General features: G+C 42.5%; 1 long non-coding RNA gene across 1 annotated transcript in view; it reads right to left on the bottom strand.

Annotated features, from left to right (window-relative positions):
- The window catches only part of LOC115382318 (uncharacterized), a 159,631-nt gene extending 146,108 nt beyond the window's left edge, over nt 1-13,523 (bottom strand). Inside the window, exon 1 of the long non-coding RNA XR_003930525.1 lies at nt 13,470-13,523. This is a non-coding gene — a long non-coding RNA (uncharacterized LOC115382318). The remainder of the gene's footprint in view (nt 1-13,469) is intronic.
- Nucleotides 13,524-15,473: the final 1,950 nt, after the last annotated feature.

Raw genomic sequence — 15,473 nt, forward strand, 5'->3', positions numbered from 1 at the left:
TTGTCCCGGTGTGTGTCTGTGCCCTGCCACACACTGTTTAAGGGAGCAAAACCCACCGCTGGAAGATGTTTGGGGATTGGCTGCGTGATAACCGGGACCACGGTAACACTCGGTGCCACACTGGAAGCACACAGACAGAAAACAGCTGCTTCACATATTCTCCCCAAGCATTTTCTCAAGAACGCCGTTTGTGTTTCTACAAAATGCGCAGAGATGTGTGAGGGGAAATTCCAGAGCATGTTGAGCATTTCCCAGGAGTGCCAGGCGACTGATTACACTATTGTTGTTGAATTTCCAGGAAGATCCTCCTTCAACTCAACGCAGCTGATGCTGAATCAGAGGAATCCCACACGGCACGGCTAAAATGTAAAGGCAAAGCTTCTCTGGTGTGTCAGAGACGTCAGATTCTCACATCTGTTTTCAGACTCTTGCAAAGTTCAGCGGAGACACAGCTTTTCCTCCCCTTCATGCGGCTTCCTGTCCTGACGTGCCCCGCTGCTCGGCCGCGATTGGCTGCTTCACTTTCACAACTTCCTTGCGAAACACAGAGCCATCAGCTGACGGAGAGAGCAGTGGCGGAGGCATGCAGATGTGCAGTAGCAGATTTGTGACACTAATTTGTCTCAGAGTGTTAGCAAGAGAGGCCTGAGGAATGCTAATAGGAGGCAGAGGAAAGCTCTAACGTCTGGAAACACTCAATGGAAGGAGAGAGAAGTGGGGTGTCAACACAGATGAGATATGGGCAGTGAGTACCAGCCACTGGCGGATGAAGCCTCATCCACAAGTGTGTTTGTAGGTGTGTATTCAGTGCTTGGCATGTGTCTAAGAACGAGTCAGAAAAAATGACCGGATTCATTGTGATGATACTGTCGTGTTTTTTCCCTTTTCAAATCCAGTATGGTGATGTAGCTTTAACAATCTTTTTGAACAATTTGTTCCCCAATTTAGGTGGTTTGTAACTTTACTGAAGAAGAGTCTCTTTCCTATAAAAACCAGACTGCAGCATGTTAGTCGATATTATATATCAATATTTCGATATTAGTCAGAAAACTGGCCAGACACAATGCTGTTCATTTACCAACTTTTCAAAGGCTGTTAACACGACGTCACATAATTTCAAGTTTTAGTTTAAGAAAAGCTTCAAATTTTCAAGATAATGTGTTGAAAACGATGTCCGCTTACACGGGAATGGTAGAAAAACTGGAAACTGTGTCGTTTTCATGTTCGTCCACTAGTTGGTGCTGTTGGGAGTCGTGACACTCTGGAGGAACACATTGTTGTTATTGTCCATCTACAGAGCATGTGCATAACTGGCTACGTACATACGTAGCATTAGCATTACCGCTGTCTACATTTACATGGAGCTTCAGAATTTCAAAAAAAGTAGCATTCCCCCCACAGATTTACACAGATTTTATTTTGTTTCTCGGGGACGACATTTTCTAACGTAGAATTTTAATTACAGGAGAGTTTGATGAAACGTACATACACAGCGTCATGACGATTTCAACACAGTGAGTTACAATGCTGATATGTGAAAATGCGTCATGACATTGATCACAGTCATTGAGCAGCAGCCTTTCACTTACATTTCATTAAACTCTGCCTGATCAAACCCATCCATCAGAAAATATTGTCCCCTGGAAACAAAGCCTGTTCTTCCAACTGCTGCTGTCACCACAGAAAAGAGTCAAAACAATGAACAAATATTTTGTCAAATGTTTTAAATGACAACGTTTGATAATGACACAGTGTGGAATAAGTCTGCACCATATCACGTAAAACATGCCATGATATTGTTGAGAACTGAGTTAAACATAAGATTTCCAACACTTAAGTTGATGACATTGTTGTTTTTGTGCTTTGGAATTTGTTGTTGTGCTTTGGAATCCCTTTAAAAAACAACAAATGTGCGTCAATTGTTTCCACACACAACTTTCGGAAGTGAAGCAATTTGATGAGTGTATTGTCACACACTTGCATGAGTGATTTAGAGCTTCAGCTGTGGGCTTTTGGACTGTGAGAGCAGACAGGAAAACCTGGGGAACTCCCCCTCCCACACACGGAGCCTGACACACAAAGTTCTCTGAGCCCGGACTCAAACTCCTCACTGTGGCTTCCACTGCACCACCGCACCAACGTGGGGCCTCGCATCTTCATTTTAGTGGGAAGTATTTTCGTTTAACCTTTAGCCTTCACTTGGTCTAAAATAGGTTTTCACCCAGAAAATTTGAGATATTTTATTCCTACACAAGGATTAAAAGTCATCAGTAAGCGAGGATGTAAACAGATTTAGGTATGAACGAATAAACAAACACATGCACCAACAGAGATATAAAGTTGGAAAGAACTATATGTACTTGTATTAATAAAGTATATAAATGAAGTTCCTCAAAAAAGTTACATTTTCTAGATGGTATCTGATCAAAATGATGAATAATTAAATCAGTGTCCTGGTAAATAACTGAAATGGAAGATAATTCACATTTCTAATGTGGATTTGTTAATGTTCAAGTGTTACTGCTTGTATTTACGCATAGGATAATTTTTTTTTAAGCTTTCAGGAGATATAAAACAAGCTGCGCCTCACCAAAACCAGGATGTCTCCAAGACTTCCTACTTTATTAAATTTCACTCACTGACTTTGATTAGACATCTATGAAATGTAGAGGGTGAAAACAAAAGCCCTGCTGACTCCAGTGATCCCAGTTTCCATGTAGAGGTGCTCTCAGCCTGGAGCTTGTGATGTTTGTGGTGTTAACTTACAAGGCCCCCAACCCCCACCCAGCCCCCCCGACACCGCCGCAACCCCCTACCGCAGCCAGATGGCTGTCACACAGGCGGTTCCTTGCCCAGGCCATGCTGATTTCCCATCATTCTTCTGTTAATGAGGTCGTTAGCAATGCAACGGACAATTAAATTATCCCAATCTGGCGTTTTCCTCATGTGTTTACTTTGTAGTGCGCCGCATGGCGATTCAGTCCTTCACCGGCGCCGCTCAGTTCTGCTGCTTCCACTGCTGCCGTCCTCATGTCATTATCTTTCTGAGGCTCGTAACATCACCGGCGCCGGCCCACGTCGAGCGTGCCCCCCTCCCCCACCACAGTACATTCCCGCTCTGTGATAACGTCGCCACCCCATTCGGACGCCGCAGCCGCCGCGGCGCGCGGGAAATTTTTTTGCTAGCCGTTAAAGCGTGCTGGGAGGGCGACTGGAGCCAGTTAGTCAAGCACCCATCCTCAACGCGAGATGCCAGCGAGCGCTGACACTGCTGACAGTTAATTACGGGAGTCACAGATCACGCAGACGTGTCAGTTCGGCTGCGAGTGACACGCCGTGTGTTTACATCTCTGTTGTAATGGTGTTTTCTAGTTATTTTCTCAGCAGCAGCGCTGTTATTTAGCTCCAGAAGTGCCTCGGGGCTTGCCATAATGATCGTAAAAGCAGCACCAATTCAGGGGAGTGAAATGTTAAAAAGGACTGGTGGGTTATAATTGGTGAACCTGCCATCAGCAGCAACTTTGGAAATCTCCTCGGTCAGGCTGCTGTAACACACTGACTGCCTGTTAGCTAGACTGTCATACTCCATGGGCCTGCGCCTGCACGGCTCCATTATTTTCTGCAAACTCTTCAGCAAGTTATTGTGAGAGTGAGTGAAAACCGGCTAAACCTGAGACACTGTTCGACTGGCGGACAAAAAGGAGGCCAACATATGAATCGTGACACGGAGTAGTGGTTGGAAAGTGCTTGACTGGGAAGTGGAAGGCCCGATGATTGGTGTCGCTAACAGCGGTGTTCAGCAAGTGGCAGCAGGACAAGACGCATTTGTTTCCAAATGCCAGATTTAGGGCCACACCAAAATTCAGGTTTCGCATCCTTTCTCCCTCTGTGCTCCCGGACGTGTCTCACAGATATTAATTCGAGTGGAGATATATGCCTGGTCAGTGATAAAAAGTGCTTACACAGATGGCGCTGGGCTACATTAACAACCCACCCTTTGATTAAAAGATTTTTCATCTGCGGATAGATTTTCACCTGAAGCAACACGCTTCAATGAGAGGCCCCGAAAGAGACAGGAGCTTCTGAGGCAGCAGTTCATCCCCCATGCCGGCGAGCCCACATATGACATGACAGCAACCCCTCCAACTTACTGTCTCCCAGTGCCTTTTCCTTTTAATTTTTTTTTTTTTTTTGGAAGGATGAAACCTGCAAATCTGGCTCACAGCTACTGTCTAATATCTGGCTTCAAAGCCTCTGCTTGGCAATCAGTGCTGATGAAAATATTGGCAAAGTAAAATCCAGAAGGTGCTGCTAGCAGCATTAAAAACAATGCATGGATCTCAAAGCTAACGCTTGGGGCTAATGCTAGGGCTCGCACGTCTTCAGGTTTGTGCTGGATGTAGCTCCTGCTCTGTATGTCTTGACTGGGAGACATCGGGCATTGTCAGTAAATTCAATATGATTGTTATTTACTGCAAAAGTGCAAAATATCCCATTGTCATTAATTTCCAGCATCCTGGTCCGTCTATCAGGATGCTCTCACACTTGCTGAAACAGGTTTTCATTTTATGTGGCCCAAGGCCTTTATATGGATACCAAAGCAAGCTGTGAGTGCAGTTACCATCAGAGACTTTATTTTTTTACCTTTTCCAGCTTATGATTAAAAATGAAACAAATAATGTCACTCCCAGATTCGATGGTTTTTTGTTGTTTTGTGTCATTTACTTACGCCTTTTATGATTCTCTCTACTTGATTTATCTCAAAACTTAAAAAAAAAAACTTTTAGAAGTCAGTTTATCAAAGCTTATCAACTTCTAAATCAATTGACAATCAACTGACGATCATAAGAGTCAGTATAATGACTGCTGTATGGTTTAGGACATAAGTATTACCATTGACTGACATGTGATGCACATTTTATTCTCTATAGTTTGGAATGTTCTGGAGGCGTTTCACATCGACCCATTCATTGAACCAGCAACCACTTATGATAACAACACTGAAGAGAAACCGTCTTATTTCTTATCTCTGGTGGCTCTCTTGGCTGTTCTTTGAAACGGAGCTTTGGAAGCTCTGTTTTTTGGTTTATTTATTTTTTTTATTTCTGCTAAGACATTAAATCAGGACCAGCGAAACGTAAATTGTGATATAGTGACTGTAGCAACAGACAAAACTGAACCCTCCTAAACAACCTGCAGCAGCCAAAAAAAAAAAAATTATAATGATGGATGTAGTGCTGTCAGTTTTAATCGCATTGATCGCAATTTAATCGCATTAATCGCAATAATCGTGAATAATTCATGGAGAACTGTCAACAATTAACTTTTTTAAAGTTGAGATTAATTGCAATGAAGAATCTAATCCTCATAAATCAGTCCCAATGTCAGGAAAAAACACTATTATCCTCTAGTTCTTTTCTTTGACCCAATTGGCAGACCTCAATGGATTAATCGCAGTTAAAATTGACAGCACTAGATGGATGATAATTCTGCATCCAGGTTATCTTTACTTTATTCCTCCATCCATCCATCCATCCATCCCTTTCATTAAAGATTACAAATGATCAAATCACAAAACAATAAATTATCTATCTGTAAACTTCAAACTAGTGGTGTGTGTGTGTGTGTGTGTGTGTGTGTGTGTGTGTGTGTGTGTGCGCGTGTGTGTGTCTGTGTGTGTCTTTATTTATTTTTTTATTTATCTGTTTGTTTGTTTATGCTTAGGATTTTCTCTCCAGGGATTATTTAAGGCAGATAATGAAGTTACCAGTTTCAGTTTCAGTACACCTGCAGATAAAGTCTCTAACGTTTTAAGAGCGTGGAAGGAAGAGACTTGGTCGAGTGTTTCCTCTCACTGTCTCTCAAACCCAACGGACTCAATCACGTCTTATATTCAGTCCAGCAGTCCGACCTGAGAACAGATCCGCACAATTACCTCCGTTACCTTAACAGCATCTTTCTGAAATCATCTTGCTGAACAGCTCCTTTCTCCATTTTGTGCAAGATGTAAAGATGTTGTTCAATACAGCTGCAACTTCTCAAGATAAATACTAGTCATCAACAATGGAAATGGACAAATGGTGTCCAGTCTGTGTCGATTGGTGATTAGGAGAGATCTTGTACTGAAGCAGAATTAAGGCATATGAAAATAATTTACAGTACTTTGAATACTGAGGAGTGGACTTGATAAGTTCTTTTGAGCATCAATGTTTTATTTTCTTACAGAGGTGACTTTACTTGTTTTTTGTTTAAACTCAATGAATTCAGTATTATTACTGTCCTGGATCAGGAGTCCACATGTTTATGTTGTAATGCCCAAAATTTGTTTGTAAAATATGAAGGTTATGATGATATATGTTTTTTGTTTTCTTTTTTTTTAGTGCAAACAATGCAAAACTGTATCTGTAACAGGGGGAATCTTCAGTTCTGATGTTTTCAGACTCCAACATCATTCTGAGTCTGGTTCTGCAGGTTTCTTCTTTGTGAAAAGAGAGTTCTTCCTCTTCTTTTGTTTCTTATGCTCGCTCATTTGGCATTGTGAGCGTTTTCTTCAAATTAATTTGAGACGTTTGTGTTGTATTGCAGGTTGTGGCATTCAGTAAATAAAACAGAATTAAACTGAATTGAATAGAAATTGATAGTAAGGTATTTCTAATGTTCTTGTCATTGGTGTTATCCTACAACCCAGACAGAGACTGGACGCTAAAATAGCGCTGCTGAACAGCGAGCAGAGAGTGTAGGACTCAAACCATTTAGTCGGCCATCGCCTCAGAGACACGATGAAAGCGCTCAACTTCTGCCTTCTCTGCCTCCACAGAGACGTCAGAGTGCTTCATATGCAGAGATGGTGAACTTCTAACCAGAGAGCCACCCGCAAATTTCTGCAACTGCAAGACTTTAGTAGCTCATCATATGTGTCTTTCTACATGGATCCAAAGGGTAAGAGGAAGCTTCCTTCTAGGAACCTTGGGTATTTCATTTTCTTTTCCCCCACCTTTTTGTCAAAATGTGAAGGGGCAATAGTTTCGTGTCTAGTTTCTAAATGCGATCGCCATGTTAGCATTCCTTATCGAGACAAAACTTTTTCTGCCTAATGAGCTACCTTCCCAATGGTTACACCAATTAGTTTTAATGAGAGTTGCGAACAATGGAAACACGTCATCGTACATTTGAAACCCTCAGACAAAGACAGTGAGAAGTGCCTCATAATGGACTGGCAGAAATCCAGGAGGCTGTCACTGCACCCGACACCGGTAACCTCCAGCAGAACAGCTCATTAACATCTGTCGTCCTCCTTGCACCAGCAGCCTTTTTAATGCAGAAGCCGACGATGAGCTTTTGCGCTGCACCTCCCTAAAGATGGCTTTTTCACTCTACCCGGCTGATAAAACAGAACTTTCCGAAGGTGGCGCGCGTCTTGCTTTCTTTCTTTCAGTCGGTGCTTCTTGCTGCTCATGCTAATTTCCCTTCCGCCGATAATTCCGAGCGAACTGATGCTGCTGCCGTCGCTGCCAGAGCTAAATTGCCAGAATGTATAATTACTACCAAGAACCAAGTATTTCTCAGCAGAAGCTGAAACGTGAGTAAGGAGGTGTGTTGACGTGGAAATGTAAATTTAGAAGATGACTTTAATGCCTCAGATGCAGTCAATTCGCTGAAGCAACAAACCCCTGGTGTGCAAGAAAAATTAGCTTTTATATCATGTTTTATATGATTAGATTGCTTTAAAATATACTAATGAACGATCACCGTTAAGTTTGTGGAGTTGTTGGGTTTTGGGTTTTTGACTGTGATCTAAATGGTGCAATACTAATGAAACCGAACTGATCAGTTCTCTGAAAAGGAGAAATCTTTACTCCACATTGTTAAAATTCACATTTATTTTTATTTTACCGATGCGAATTCAAGGATTTCCTTCATACATATTTCTGGAAATGTTTTACTATTTGAACATCTTTCAAAACATCTTTTTTTGTCTTTTTAAATCACAATAAGATGGATTTGAATTTGGTGAAAACCGTATTTCCGGTTTGATACACTGGGGATTTTGGGTTTGCATCCAAACTAAACTTCACTGCTGGAATAGATGTTCTTGTTACCATGACGACTGACCACAACAAAGTGGGCAGCGCCATGTTTCAGACCACTGGTCCTCTTTGTACTCAGCGTGCCCCACTGTGGTTTCCTGTTCTGCACCATCGCTTCCTGTTTTATTAAGTGCAACTCACATTCTCACATTTGTGGATGTTTTTTGTGGCTTTTTTATGGACTCTTTTATGTGGATGCCGTTCCACACAGCAGCCGAAGCATCATTCTGTGAGGCGTTTGCTAAACACACTGCATGTATATCACTGTTATGAGTAATTGGCGGTGCTGGGTTTATGAAGTTATTGAGCAAAAAAAAAATCAATGGCAGTCTGGGTGTCTCCAGGTTTGGCCGCAGTCGTTGGCATTTTCCTTCAGTGCCTTTGATCAGATGAGACTCGCTGGAGAAACATCTCCCTCACAGGACTACAGAAGCCTTGCAGCTCAAACTGAAGCGCTCTTCAGCCTCGTGGAGGCCGCCTCTTCAGGCCGGGCCAGGAGTCCAAAGCATCACACCTGATTCAGATTCACCTGGTGGCCTCAAACCAAACTCTTTAATCACTCTCATCCCAAAAGAAGTATATTTACTGGACTTTCATTCATTTTGTTTAACAGTTCCAGGTGACCATTTCATTAAGTCAACCTGACAGCTGGAAGCTTCAGTTAGTTGAGAGAGGAAATAATGTCAACAAAAAAAAAAAAAAAACATTTTCACACTTTCAAAACAAAAAGAAAAAAATCTACTTAAGTCACAATAATTTCAACTAAGTAAAATAGAAGTAATCACATCCTTAATCCAGAGTCAACAATAAAGAAAGATAAAAAAAACAGCATGTGTAAACAGATGTGCTGCCAGTGAAGTGAACAACAAACGCTGAAGAATATGAAATATAAAAATGCTGAATACATTTTTTGAGCAAAAATCAAAAGGTAAATATCAGCAGAAAAGCAAAAGGCCAAAATGATATAGAGGGAAAAGTCAATACAGACTAAACAAATTTCAAAATATAAAAAAACTGTATTAATCAATGATAAATTTCAGTGAATTAAAAACGAAGCTACCAAAAATTGTATGAGGACAATTTTTTTTAAAGATTTATTCATTCATTCATTCATTCATTTTTATAAACTTCCAAAGAATTAACGTTCTGCAGTATGAAGCCTGTCCATCCCAGGGTTTGAGCCATCTTGAGGGCAAAAGAGAAACAAATGAGTCTTATCTGCTACTTAAGCACTTTCAGACCGTATCTCATGGCCCGTCTGCCTGCTGCCTTCTCCCATTTGAGGTATAAACACACTCCAGTCGTATATAATGCCATCTAAATGTAATTCTGGACCAGGACATATCTGTGGGCTGCTACGCCGGCACGGCGGTCATTGCGTATAAATCAGAGTATAAAGTCTTTGTGTCTGCTGTTGTGCTGTCCACTCCTTAGCGAGCTCCGCGGCTCTCTGAATACTCCACAAGTGGCAGACAACATGTTACAGCAGACCTTTCATCTGCACCACCCAGCTGTCAGAGTGAAGAGCCACTTCCATTAAGCGTGTGTCTTCCCACTATACAATTATACTACACACACACACACACACACACACACACACACACACACACACACACAGGGTTGTAGCGCAAGCATGCACGCACACACACAATGGAATGCTTTGGGCTGCATTGCATTGCTACAGGACTGCTTTAGTGTTTTGTGCACGTGTGTGTGTGTGTGTGTGTGTGTGTGTGTGAGAGAGAGAGAGAGGGAGAGAGAGAGGGCAGCAGACAGACAGGCAGAGAGCATGCAACCTTTTAGAGTGCTCAGGGAAGGGAGCCCCTTTCCCCTTTTACAGAACAGAAATCAGCAATTGACCTGTCACTTTTGCTCTGATAGCCATCTCTGGAAAGCAGGTCATGCACATATGTCTAAAGTGCCTCTTAACCGCATTTTATGAAGCCAGAAAAATGTAATCCAATAATGATTTGACTTGTGTGTGTGTGTGTGTGTGTGTGTGTGTGTGTGAGAGGGAGATCGGCCGTGGGAGCAGCAGTCAGCTGGGACTGGGAGCCATGCGCTGTCGACCACTGACACTGAAAGAAACCAGCCGATTTCACGTTTTCAGTAATTCAAGTTTCAATGAGATCGCACAACTCTGCGTCAACTCAACTTGTAGTTTATTTATAAAACATAAACTTTTTGTTGTTAAAGTGCCATTAAAGTTCTTTTGGAGCTTTTCCAACAATATAAAAACAGACAAGAAAACTTTTTTTTCCACAGAGTCTTTTATTCTCAGTTTATGATCCAAGTGCAGAAGAAAACCAGACAAGCTCTTGGTCTATGAACTGCAAACCAGATCAAATTTAATCAGTACTGTTTCCTTTTTACTCTCAGGGAGAAATTCTAGTTTATTTTCTTTCTCAGAAAATGTGCATTGAATGGTTCTCAGGTCAACTAAAACTTAAATAATTTAGCTTAAAGGTATAATGGACGATGTTTTAGCCAATGAATGGCTTGATGATAGCGTCAACTATTGGTCCTCCGACATGTCAATCACGCTGAAGGAATGCTTGCGTCACGCCGTCAAGCGCGCTCGTAGGAGCAGCAGAGCAGGTAGGATGGTCTGGCGCATGCACGTTTTTCAAAAAGCAAGTAACAGACGTTTGGCTTCAACTTTTTTGAGAAAATCGTCCACTACACCTTAAACACCCCCTCTGATTCATTTATCTTGTCCTTTTCATGTTAAACATAATTTCTAATACTCAGATAGGGATTATTTGTAACACATTGTGGATTTCTTTTCCCAGTTTAGCCCAAAATTGAAAATAAGTGTTTAGAGTTTTTCCAAATTTCCAAAAATTTCATTTGTTGGCTTTCATATTGAAATCAGTGTTTTTAATTATTCGTGTTTGTTTACATGTATGCATGAAATAGAAAGGTACGAATATGGTGTTTGCTGTTGTGTGAGAGGATGGAGGCCTATCTTAATGTCGTTCACACGTTTTCAAGTGAAAACACTGAACTGTTGATGCATTTTGCGAGACTACATCATTTTCAGTGTTTCTGCTGTTTCTGTGTAAAACAGACATCATTTTCAAAAACTCTGAAAGGTAAAGGTGAACTATGGTGTCTCGCGTGTAACATCATGCTAAACAGGCTTCAGTCTTCTAAAAGTAGCAGACAGTGCTTGACATGGAGAGGAAATAAAAAAGTAATCAGAATAAATCTGATTTTGTGCCCCGGACTGTGGTGATGGAGCTCGCCATGGCTCATCCTGACTCGGCCTGCAGACTCCTGGCTTCACTGCCATGTTTCTGCTCCGCTCCGGGAGAAGCAGACTTCCTCGGACAACCTTCAGCTGGGTCTGTAGATAGCTGGTGCTGGTGTCGGCGGCGCTCTCTGAATGATTATTGTCCGCACTGAGGCAAAACATACGCTGCCATCTTTTTTTAGACCGTCTCATTTGCCCCCCCGACTGACCCCTCCACCCACCCTCCCCGTTCAGGCTTCCTAAAGACAAATAGCACAGCGCAGAACTAATTAGTAAACCAGGAACTAGTTAGGAGATGCCCTTTTGAAAATCATGTCCCGAGGCAGGATTTAAATATAGGGACAGAGTCAGTGACTGAGTGTGCCTGGGAGATCCCGGCCCCCCGGCGCTCTGCCACGTCGACCCCTGACCCTCATTATGAGCCGTACATTCCTGGAGGGGTGAGCCCCCCGCCCCCCATCCCCCCATCCCCCCCGCTGCTCACTGAGCTACAGCACAAGGGCAGCGGGGCGGGGCGCACAGCTCGCACCGCCACACCAGCCTGGTATGGCCTGGTGCGGCGGCTTGCTGCCCCGGACCCGCCCACCGGCGCCACACACACAGGACACTGCCGCACACACACCCGTGTGTGTGTGTGTGTGTGTGTGTGTGTGTGTGTGTGTGTGTGTGTGTGTGTGTCTTTGATGAAATTATGCGTTTCTGTTGTGTGGCATGCTTGCTTTCCATTCCCTCTCGGCAGTTTTTATTACATAATCAGCATGTTTTGTTTTTTTTATATATTTGTAATATTGTTGTCTGTGTGTTTGCGAAATGTTTCCTCACTGCTTCTATTACTCACTTTATTTTCAGTTTATAGAACAAACCATCACTCTGTCAGTGAAACGACATCAGTATTAATTAGAATGGTATCATCCAACGCAAGGTTTCTCATTAACTTTGATCAACACAGTTAAGCAGCACTGGGAGGTCAAATGATGGCGCAGCAGGTGAACCTGTAGCCGGTCGGGGATTTCACTCCGACACGTGGCTACAGAAGCCTCCACATCAGACAAATGAAGGACAGGCTTGATCACACGCTGCTGTTTGAACACACACACACACACCTGTAATGACACTAAGCAAAACATGCTAAACATCAGAAGGACATGCCGCCTGACTGTCAGCTCTTACGGCTCTTTATGACCTTTTAACAAATATGCTGTTTCATCTGCGCCTTCATCCACAGTTAACCAGATGAAGCAGGTGGCTGAGACGCCAGATTTCCGTTGGCTTCCACCAAAACTTTGCATCAAATCAGGACGAACCTTTATATCTTGAACCTGTCTTGATCAGACGCAGCATGACGGATGTGTAAATACTGCCACACATGCACCAGCTGCATTGTGGGACGGTTACTAGAATGCAGCACGGCCTTGAATAATACAGCTGTGCCTTGTGCTGTGAATATTTACTCAGTTGTTGTGTTTTATTTGGGGGGTGGGACTTCACTGGAATCATTTAAATGAATTAATTACAAAAGTAAAACATTTACTTTGAACCAACAAATATTTCTCTGTGCATCTGAGAGAATTCCTTCCAGGTACCATCCAGACAGCAAGGTTAAAGTGAACGCTTCACTGTTTGTGCTTCAGTTCCGGACATTACACAGAAATGATAGGAACCTTGAAGTTTTCATGCTGGGCCACTAGTTGACACTGTTGGTTGTTTTTGTAATGAAGCCACACACACACACACACACACATACACACACGCACGCACGTGTTGGGTTTCCCACTCTTTTGGGGACATTCCATTGACTCCCATTCATTTCTAGCCCCTAACCTTGACCCTTACCCTAACCCTAACCCACACCAAAACAAAGCGTAGCCCTAAAGAAATGTTTTTGTACTTTTACTTTTTTCAGTAACAACAACATGGTCGAGAAAACACTGTTTCCCTTCATGGGGACCCAAGAAATGTCCCCACAAATGACATTGTGCCTGGTTTTCCTATGTTGTGGGGACATTTTGTCCCCACGACCATACGAAAACCCGCACTCACACACACACACACACACACACACACACACACATGCTGCAGAGAAAACATTAACAATGGGAGAAAACGGACGTTCGTATGGACAGAACACCAAGCTGGATTATCATTACGGTGACTGTAAAAACTAAACCTACCAAGTCCAGGAGATTCTGGCCCAGGACCAGGCGAATGTGGACTGGAACCAGGACCAGGAGAATGTGGACTAGGATTGATGTCGCTCTGGAGGAAAACATTGTTCTCATTGCTCCTCTACTGAGCATGTTTTGTTGTTTATCGCCACTTTGTCCGAAGGATTTCCAGAACCCCGCAGATGAATCCTTTCTTCGTGTTTCAGCCTGTAGTTTCCCTCTGCGGAGGTTAATGGAAACCGTGCTTCCAGAGCTGGTTAATCCCGACCATCTGAACTGAACCACAGTTGAAAAGAAGAGAAGAAGAGAAGCGGCGGAGGAGTTAAATATAGCATTGACTGGGAGGAGCAAGAGGTAGAGTGTGAAGAGATAAGAGCCATAATGAGACGAGTTTAAACGCTGACATGTAGTTGATATGTTTCTCATATGTGATAAATGTGTTTAGTGCGCCTGTCTGTGTCTCCTTTTAATTGCAAGCAGTGTGAATAGTGAGTGAACCCTCTTCCCCATTTCTCTATTTCCTCTCTCCCTCTCTCTCTCTCTCTCTCTCTCTCTCTCTCAAGGGTTGATCATTCTCATCATTACAAACAGACCTGGTTTACATTCATTAGCCCAACACTCACAGCAATCAGGCCACGGTGCCAGGGGGCAATGGTCCTCTTTATAAAATCACATCGCCTAATAGCGCTGTTCTATAATTATATTCCATTAACATCTATCAAAATGTACTCGTGCACACCACGCAGATTATCCGCCACCGCTTTGGCACTCTGTGTTTGTGCTAATGCCTCTTCTTTTTCCTATTAGCATCTTTCTGGGGAAGCTAGCAAGCAGCTTGACGGTTGCTCCCGACAGGTTTTTGTTGCTGGTCGTCTTCTGTCATGTTAAGTGCTGCATTTAGCGTTCAGATTAAATGACAAAAATCAGCAGGAAAACAAATCCTGTAAAACACGGGCACCGTTCACACGACAACACTTCAATTAAAAATAAATACTTCATTTTTGCATTGTGGTGCAAATTAAGAAAGCTGCACTCTCCGTGTCTCTGAGCACCGCTATGCTAGGGAAGTTTAGCCTTTTCACCTACGGACGTGTAAACAGGGCTAGATTGTAATACAACAGTTCTGTTGCCGTGCGTCACATACAATAACTTTATTTATTAAGTACTTTTCAAATTTTCATTTACAATGTGTTTTACAATGAAAAAAAGAAGCTTTAAGCAGGTTTTTTTCAGTGTTTTTCAGGCCAAGGACCCCCAAACTGATATATAACAGAGGGTTCCCTTGTTTGTTTTGACCCTCATCAGCTGCTGATTGAGGGTAATGTGCCCTTAAAGAAATTTCAATTTGTGGAGAGTAAAAAATATTGGGAAAACAACCAGGAAATCTAAATAAATAAATAAATAAATAAATAAAATGAATCATAAAACTTTCGACCCCGCTGCAGTACCTCCATGGACCCTCCAGGCCTTGCGGACCCCCTGTTGAAGACTTCTGGTTTAAAGCAATAAAAACAAATTCAGGAAATCACATAAAAGACTAAGTAAAGTCCTGGGAGGATGAAAATCCATCAACTGAAGCGGAGTTCTTTTGTATGCCGTGTAGTGAGGTGCAGCCTCCTTCACCCGCAGCGGCGGGTCGGGTGTTTGACACCATTAAAAGGAATCAACCAGACAATCTCAGGTAACAAACAGACTCAAAATCAGTTAAAAGCTCTTGAAATAAGGAAGCCTGGGGCGAGCAACCAGGACAGACGCCGTCTGGTCAAAAGTCTGGCAGGGGAATTTCACAGTGTTAATATCAGGAGATAGTAGAGAAAAGGGAATTGCAGTAGTTTAATGTGGATGATATGAAATGATGATTTACATTTATCAAATCAGTAAAGTTTGTTGACTAAACCTCAAGAAAAATAGCTTTTTTGCTGTTGGTTTAATGAATTTATCATCCCGAACAGTGTAAAATGAGTG

This window comes from Salarias fasciatus, chromosome 23 (genome assembly GCF_902148845.1).
Source record: "Salarias fasciatus chromosome 23, fSalaFa1.1, whole genome shotgun sequence".
In the NCBI taxonomy this organism is placed as follows: Eukaryota; Metazoa; Chordata; class Actinopteri; order Blenniiformes; family Blenniidae; genus Salarias; species Salarias fasciatus.